This window comes from Cyanistes caeruleus, unplaced genomic scaffold (genome assembly GCF_971803275.1).
Source record: "Cyanistes caeruleus unplaced genomic scaffold, bCyaCae1.hap1.1 HAP1_SCAFFOLD_105, whole genome shotgun sequence".
NCBI lineage: Eukaryota > Metazoa > Chordata > Aves > Passeriformes > Paridae > Cyanistes > Cyanistes caeruleus.
This window is the reverse complement of record NW_028255906.1, coordinates 223566-230926: the sequence shown is the minus strand read 5'-3', so window position 1 is coordinate 230926 and position 7361 is coordinate 223566. Positions and strand designations below refer to the sequence as shown.

Here is a 7361-nt window from a genome sequence, read left to right as displayed (position 1 = left end):
CCTATAGATGCCTCCAGGTTTGCTTTTTCTGTGCCTTCCCTCAACAGAGAAGCCCCAATGAGAAGGTTTCATTGGAAATCCCTTCCCCAAGGGATGAAAAATTCACCTGTGATTTGCCAATGGTATGTTGCCACCTTGTTATCCCCTGTGCGAGCTGAGGTGGGGGAAGCCATTATCCTGCATTATATGGATGATGTGCTAGTGTGTGCCCCCCAGGAAAAATTGCTCCAGTCCACACTGGACCGGGTGATCGAAGTTTTAACAACTGCAGGACTTACCCTTCAGGAAGAAAAAGTACAAAAGATGCCTCCTTGGAAATACCTAGGTCTGGAAATCACAGCAAAAACAATTGTTCCTCAAAAATTGGCTTTTAACAGCAATCCCAAAACCTTAGGCGACTTGCACTCTCTGTGTGGAACACTGAATTGGGTTAGGCCTTGGCTAGGCATTGCCACTGATGACCTAGCCCCTCTTTTCAATTTATTGAAAGGGGGAGATGAGCTGAGTGCTCCAAGGACACTGACTCCAGAAGCCAGGGATGCTTTAGAGAAGGTAAGCAGTATGATGGAAAAGAGACAGGCACATAGATGCCATCCAGAGCTGCCTTTCAAATTTATTGTAATGGGGAAATTGCCACACCTTCAGGGGTTGATTTTTCAGTGGGACAAGGACCAGAAAGACCATTTGATAATAATTGAGTGGGTCTTTCTCAGTCACCATCGGTCCAAAAATATTACAAGGCCACAGGAATTGATGGCCCAGCTGGTTGGAAAGGCCAGGCTGAGAATGAGAGAACTTGCTGGCTGTGATTTTTCTTGTATACATTTGCCCCTAAGCCTCTCTGAGGAAGAAACCTCCTCAGTGAAGATGACCAGGGAAATGTTTGAGCACCTCTTGAGGAATCAAGAGACCCTGCAAATTGCTCTGGAGAATTTTACTGGGCAGATTTCAGTTCATGCCCCTGCACACAAATTGTTTAATTCAAAATTTAATTTGGTACCAAAAGATAAGAGGAGTCAGAAGCCCCTTGAAGCTTTGACTGTTTTTACTGATGCTTCTGGAGCATCCCGAAGGTCAGTAATGACCTGGAAAGATCCTCAGACGCAGCAGTGGGAATCAGATGTTCATTATGTGGAAGGATCCCCTCAAATTGCTGAGTTAGCAGCAGTGGTTAGAGCATTTGAGAGATTTTCAGAACCATTCAATTTGGTCACTGATTCAGCCTATGTAGCAGGAGTGGTTTCCAGAGCAGGAAATGCAGTCCTCAAGGAGATCTCAAACAGAACTTTGTTTGAATTGCTTTCAAAATTGATTTATGCAGTGTCCCACCGAGAACATCCTTACTTTGTTATGCATACCCGGTCGCACATGGAATTACCTGGTTTCATAGCAGAAGGGAATGACAGAGCTGATTCCCTGGCTGCTGCCCCTGTTGGGCTGGCCAGACTCCCTGACCTGTTTCAACAGGCAAAATTAAGCCATGAAATGTTTCATCAGAATGTACCAGGCCTGATTCAACAGTTTAATCTGAAACGAGATCAAGCCAAAGCCATTGTGGCCACATGTCCCCACTGTCAGCGCACAGCTCTGCCATCCCTGGGTGCTGGAGTCAATCCAAGGGGACTTGAAAGCTGTGAAGTATGGCAAACTGATGTAACACACATTCCTGAATTTGGACAGGTAAAATATGTACATGTATCTATTGATACCTTCTCAGGAGCAATTTTTGCCTCAGCCCATGCAGGAGAAAAAGGTGTGCATGCCACAAAGCACCTATTGCAAGCTTTTTCTGTGCTAGGAATCCCTAAAGAAATTAAAACAGATAATGGACCAGCATATATTTCAAAAGTGTTTAAGGAATTTTTGCAGGAATGGGGAGTGAGACACAAGACAGGAATCCCTCACTCTCCAACAGGTCAAGCAATAGTAGAGAGAGCACACCAGTCACTCAAAAGAGTTTTGAAAAATCAATGGAAAGACAAAGTAAAGTTAACACCACAGGAAAGATTATGCAAAGCCCTGTTCACTCTCAATTTTTTAAATTGTTCTATGGAAGATCAAAACCCCCCTGTGGTTAAGCATTTCTCCCCTCATGGCAAACACAAGCTCAAGGAACATCCACCAGTGCTGATGAGAGACCCTGAGAGTGGAAAAATTGAAGGTCCCTACAAATTAGTGACATGGGGAAGAGGATACGCTTGTGTATCAACACCCCTGGGTTTGCGGTGGGTCCCACAGAGGTGGGTAAAACCGTACATTGAAAAACATCCCACCAGACCCCCCGATATTTCAGTGGCAGAAGTTCAAAGGACAAACAGGTATTTGGGTGGAGAAGGAAATCCAGATTCTCCATTCTACCCTGACTTTCCACTGTTGAATCTGTTTATTGATGAATTCAGCTAATGTTTGTTCCTTGTTAACTTGTAATTTAGGAAGAAACCATCCCCAGCATGGCAGTTTTGTGAACATTTTCTCAGGATGGGGATTTTCGGGATGGCTGTCTTCTGTTTTCCGGACTGTTTTAGGGTTTTTTGCAATTGTTGTTGTTGTTTTGATTATGTTTTCTGTTTTGTAACGTTGGTGTGTTACCACTACCACCAAGTTAATTTCTCCTGCACCTCAGATAAATGCTGTGGAATTCCCAAATCCCAACATACCCCAAACCCCTTCCCCTTGGTTTGAAGAAGTAAAACCAAGTTCCCTTCCTTCTTTTGGAAAAAATTAGGGGGAGATGTTGTAGTTGATAGCCTGAAATGTATCTTTTCCCATCTTTTATTTGTGATCCTCCCCCCACCCCCAGCTTCTCTTTTTCCTAATTGTTTACCTGGCGTCAAGTTACCATGGTTACTGAAGTTTCTCTCCTCAGCCCCACGGCGAGAGGCCGGATAGAGTAAAGAGAGGACCCCGCTGGCATTTCCAGCTGCTTGAAGTTTCTTTAGCCCAGGAAAGCACGGGGTTGAGAGAAGAGAACCCTTCTTTCCAACACGGAAGTTTGTAACTCTGTTTTTCCTGTCCCAGAATGCCTCTGAGCTATGGAAGCTGAGAGGCCATGCTTACCTTGCCTTCCCTTTCTTTCCCCCCTGGATTGCCAGGAAACCAAGCCCCCCCTCTCTCCTCCGCTGCCCCTCTGTGGAGAATACTCCTACACCTTTGTGGGCATTTGAAGAAGTTGGTGTCTGTTATTTCTTATCTTGGTGTGTGTAACCTTGATTTGTAGAAAGTTTGTAAGATGTACTAACTGAGAAAAATAATTGGTTCTCTCTCTGATGTTCCCTCCCTCCGAGAAACCCTGTTAAAAGAGACCCCCCAGACCCCAAATCCTTGGTCTCTCGTCCCTTGGATTCCCCTTCACAGAAATAAACTGTGGAATGCAAACCAGAGAGAGAGTCCCCCCCTGATTTCTTTACTCGCTCTATAGACTTGAATTCTTGAAGAAAATCAGTGAATCTCACAAACATATACTGGCTCAAAACTCGAGTGAAGAGAAACCTCATCACTGAGCTAGCCGGGTCACACTCGAGAAGATCGAGTCAAGGCCCCTGTGCTGAGGCTCCCTCCAGGCTGGCTCCAGCCCCTCAGGGTGCCCAGGAAGCAGGCTGCCCGCAGCCCAGTGCAGCCTCCTTAGCCCTGGGGCGAGCCAGGGAAGAGCCATGGATGAGGCTGAGCCCTGCTCCCATGTGGGATGCCATGGGACAGGGCCCACTGGGATTTGCCCCTCCAGCTACCAAGTGTGTGCAGAGAAACTGCAAGGAGAGGGTGAGCTCTGACAGTGGGACCCCCTGTGCACAGGGAGCCCACTCCTGGGGTGGCTGTGCCAGCTCCCGCAGGGACATCCAGCCCTGGGAACCTGGAGCGAGTGGAAAGCACAACTTTGCAAATGTGCCCGAGGCAAATGCAAAGAGAAACTGGGGTGTGAAAAACAAAGAATGTTTATTTGTAGAAGAAAAGGAACAAGAATGAACTACACAACATATTTACATTGTAAGAATATTGGTAACAACAACAACAAACTATAGAACCTATTTACCTAAGAACATATCTAACAAAACTACATGAAACGTATTTACAGAACACTTAAGCAAACTCTAAAACATCTATCAGAACACAACAGCTGTAAAACGTATATACAGCAGGGTGGCATCTGTGTCCGGGATGTGCCTCAGTCCTGGAAAAAAAACAAGTAGCACGGTCAGTGCAGTCAGGCATGGAGGGGTGTTCCATGTGCTGCCAGGCTGGGACACTGGCACAGTGGGACTCTGCTGCCAGAAGTGAGGCTGGCCGGGGCTGGGGGCTGTGGCCCAGGCACTGGAACAGGGCTTGTGTGGCCCAAAGCAAGCCCAGGCCAGGCCAGGGATGGCCAGCAGAATCCAGTGCATGGGCTAGCGTGTCCCTGAGCAGGGAGTGCCCAGCCCAGCCCCAGGCTGGCAGCAGGGGACCCACTCTGCCTGTGGGGAGCACCTGCCTGTTCTGCTGCTAGCATCGCTCTTCATCCCAACACCATGTCCTCCTCCTCGTCTTCCATATCAATATTCATCTTCTCAATGTGCTCTTCCATGTCCACCTCCATTTCTTCCTCTCCCGTCTCCTGTCCATCCACTTCCATGTCCTCTTCTGTATCCATCTGTGTATCCACTTCCATCTCTTCCTCCACCTCCTTCACATCCACCTCCATCTCCTCCTCTGTGTCTGTGCCAGCCTGCAGAGGTAGCAAAATCTCCCAGTGGGGTCCCTTTCCCACACTATCCCACAGAGCTCCAGCCCAGCCAGGCAGCTGCGGGCTGTCCACCTCCGTGGAATAGTACCATACCTTCTTTGGAGCAAATGCAGACATCCTGCAGGGATGGAGAGCAAAATGCACTCAACGGGGAGCTTTTGGGACTGCTGGGGGTATGAGGGAGCAGGTGACAACAAGGTGACATGGGTAGGCCTGGAGCAGGGTGAAGAGCGTGCTGACACAAGGAGCCAAGGTTTGTGTTGTGGCCGTTGCTGGATGCTGGAAGTTCTAGCTGGAGCATGCACTGTGACATCAGTGCCAGGAGCCCAGGCCCAGGCTGAAGTGGACAAGGGAGATGCTAGAATGATGGAATCCCTGGGTGCTTGGGCTTGGAAGGGACCCTAAAGACCATCTTGTTCCAAGCTGAGCAGTCTTCCCCCAGAACAGGTTGCTCAGAGCCCCGCTCCCAGCTGGCCTTGGATGTTGCCAAGGATGGAGCATCCCCAGCCTCTGTGCCCAGCCTGGGCCAGTGGCCCAGCAGCCTGAGTGGAAAAGAGCAGCTGCATTAGATCCAACTTCAATCTCACTCCTGCAGTTGAAAGCCTTCTCCTCTCTGTGCCCATCTTTCCTAGAGCTGCAGGGAGGCCTCCCCAGCCCCTTCTCTTTCCAGGCTGAGCATCCCCAGCCCCACATGGACAGCACTCAGATCCGTGGGGGTCGAGGCTAAAGGGTGGCAAACGGCATCAGGAAGTGAGAGATGGAAGCTTTTGGAGATGGAAGGTTTGCCTCTAAATGGAGAAAAGAAATGAAAGTGGAGGGGAAAATGGTGAGACTCTGGCTCTGTTCTAACTGGGGAAGATTTTCTTTTCTTCTTTTCTGTCATGCTGCCCCAAGTTTTGTTGTTTGAAAGGAGGTTTGGAAAAATATTCATTGTCTTCTCCATTAATAAAATAATCCCACAAAATTCCAGTTAAATCTGACAAAATTCCCACAAAAATCCCACAAAATGGTAGGAAAATCCCACAAAATTCCCTAAACTTTGTTAAAATCCCACAAATTGCAGAAAAAATCCACAAAATTGCAGAAAAAATCCATGAAATTCCAGAAGAATTCCACAAAAATTAATGAAAAATCCCATCATTCTTTAATTTTTCTTTAAATCCCACAAAATTCTTGAAAAAATGCACAAAATTCCAGAAAAAAACCAACAAAATTCCCTAAATCTCCTCAAATTCCCACAACATCCAAGAAAAATCCCTCAAAATTCTTGACATCTCCTGAAAATCCTATGAAATTTCAGAAAATTCCACAAAATTCCTGAAAACTTTCAAAAAATTCCACAAATAATCAACAAATTCTACAAAAAACCTTAACTAAATTCTCTAAATTACCTCATATTCCCGCAAAATTCCGGAAAACCTCCACAAAATTCTCTAGATCTACTCAAAATCCCACCAAATTCCAGAACTTTACCACAAAATCTCCTCCAGTTTCTACAGATGGCCAGAAATAACCCTCAATATTCCAGAAAAAAAATACCAAATTCCAGAAAAATCCATCAAAGTTATGGAAAAATCCCACAAAAAACCTACTAAATTCCCCAAATCTTTACAAAATCCGACAAAATTCCAGAAAAAATTCCATGAAATTCCCTAAATCTCCTCAAAGTCCTTACAAAATTTCAGAAAAATCTCACGGTTTCCCAAATCACTTCAAAATTCCTCAAAATTCCCTAAATTTTCTCAAAATTGCATAAAATTCAAAAAAACCCTACAAAATTTCACAAGAATTCCACAAAAATATTGAAATTTTCTCAAAATTCCACAAAATTCCAGAAAAATGCCACAAAAATCCCACAAAAGTCCACAAAAATCCAGGAAAATCTCACAGAATTCCTTAAGTCTCTTCAAATTCCGACAAAATTCCACAAAAATTGTTCAAAATTCCACAAAAAATCCACAAAATTGCAGTAAAATCTGACAGAATTACTCAAAAATCCCACAGAATTCAAGAAAAATTTTACAAAATTGCAGCAAAATCTGATAAAATGACACCAAAATCCCAAGCATTCCACAAAAATCCCACATAATTCTACAAAAATGCCACAGAATTCTTCAAATTTTCATAAAATCTACAAAAATCCAGAAAAAATCCCACAAAATACTTTACATTTTCTCAAAATCTCACAAAATTCCAGAAAAAATCCACAAAATTTCAGAAAAATCTCACGGTTTCCCAAATCACCTCAAAATTCCTCGATATTCCCTAAATTTTCTCAAAATTGCGTAAAATTAAAAAAACCCCTGCAAAATTCCACAAGAATTCCACAAAAATATTTAAATTTTCTCAAAATTCCACAAAATTCCAGAAAAATGCCACAAAAATCCCACAAAAGTCCACAAAAATCCAGGAAAATCTCACAGAATTCCTTAAGTCTCTTCAAAATCCCACAAAATTCCACAAAAAATGTTCAAAATTCCACCAAAAATTCACAAAACTCCAGTAAAATCTGATAAAATTCTACAAAAATCTCACTGAATTCAAGAAAAATTCCACACAATATCAGTAAAATCTGATAAAATGACACAAAAATCCCAAGAATTCCACAAAAATCCCACGTAATTCTACAAAAATCCCACAGAATTCT

At 44.2% G+C, this 7361-nt stretch overlaps 1 long non-coding RNA gene across 1 annotated transcript; it reads right to left on the bottom strand.

Annotated features, from left to right (window-relative positions):
- Positions 1-4463: 4463 nt before the first annotated feature.
- LOC147646257 (uncharacterized) lies at positions 4464-4961 on the bottom strand. The gene is made up of 2 exons (XR_015281927.1): positions 4808-4961; positions 4464-4696 (listed from the first exon to the last, which is right to left on the bottom strand). It is a non-coding gene; the product is annotated as an uncharacterized LOC147646257 (long non-coding RNA).
- Between the last annotated feature and the right edge of the window lie 2400 nt (positions 4962-7361).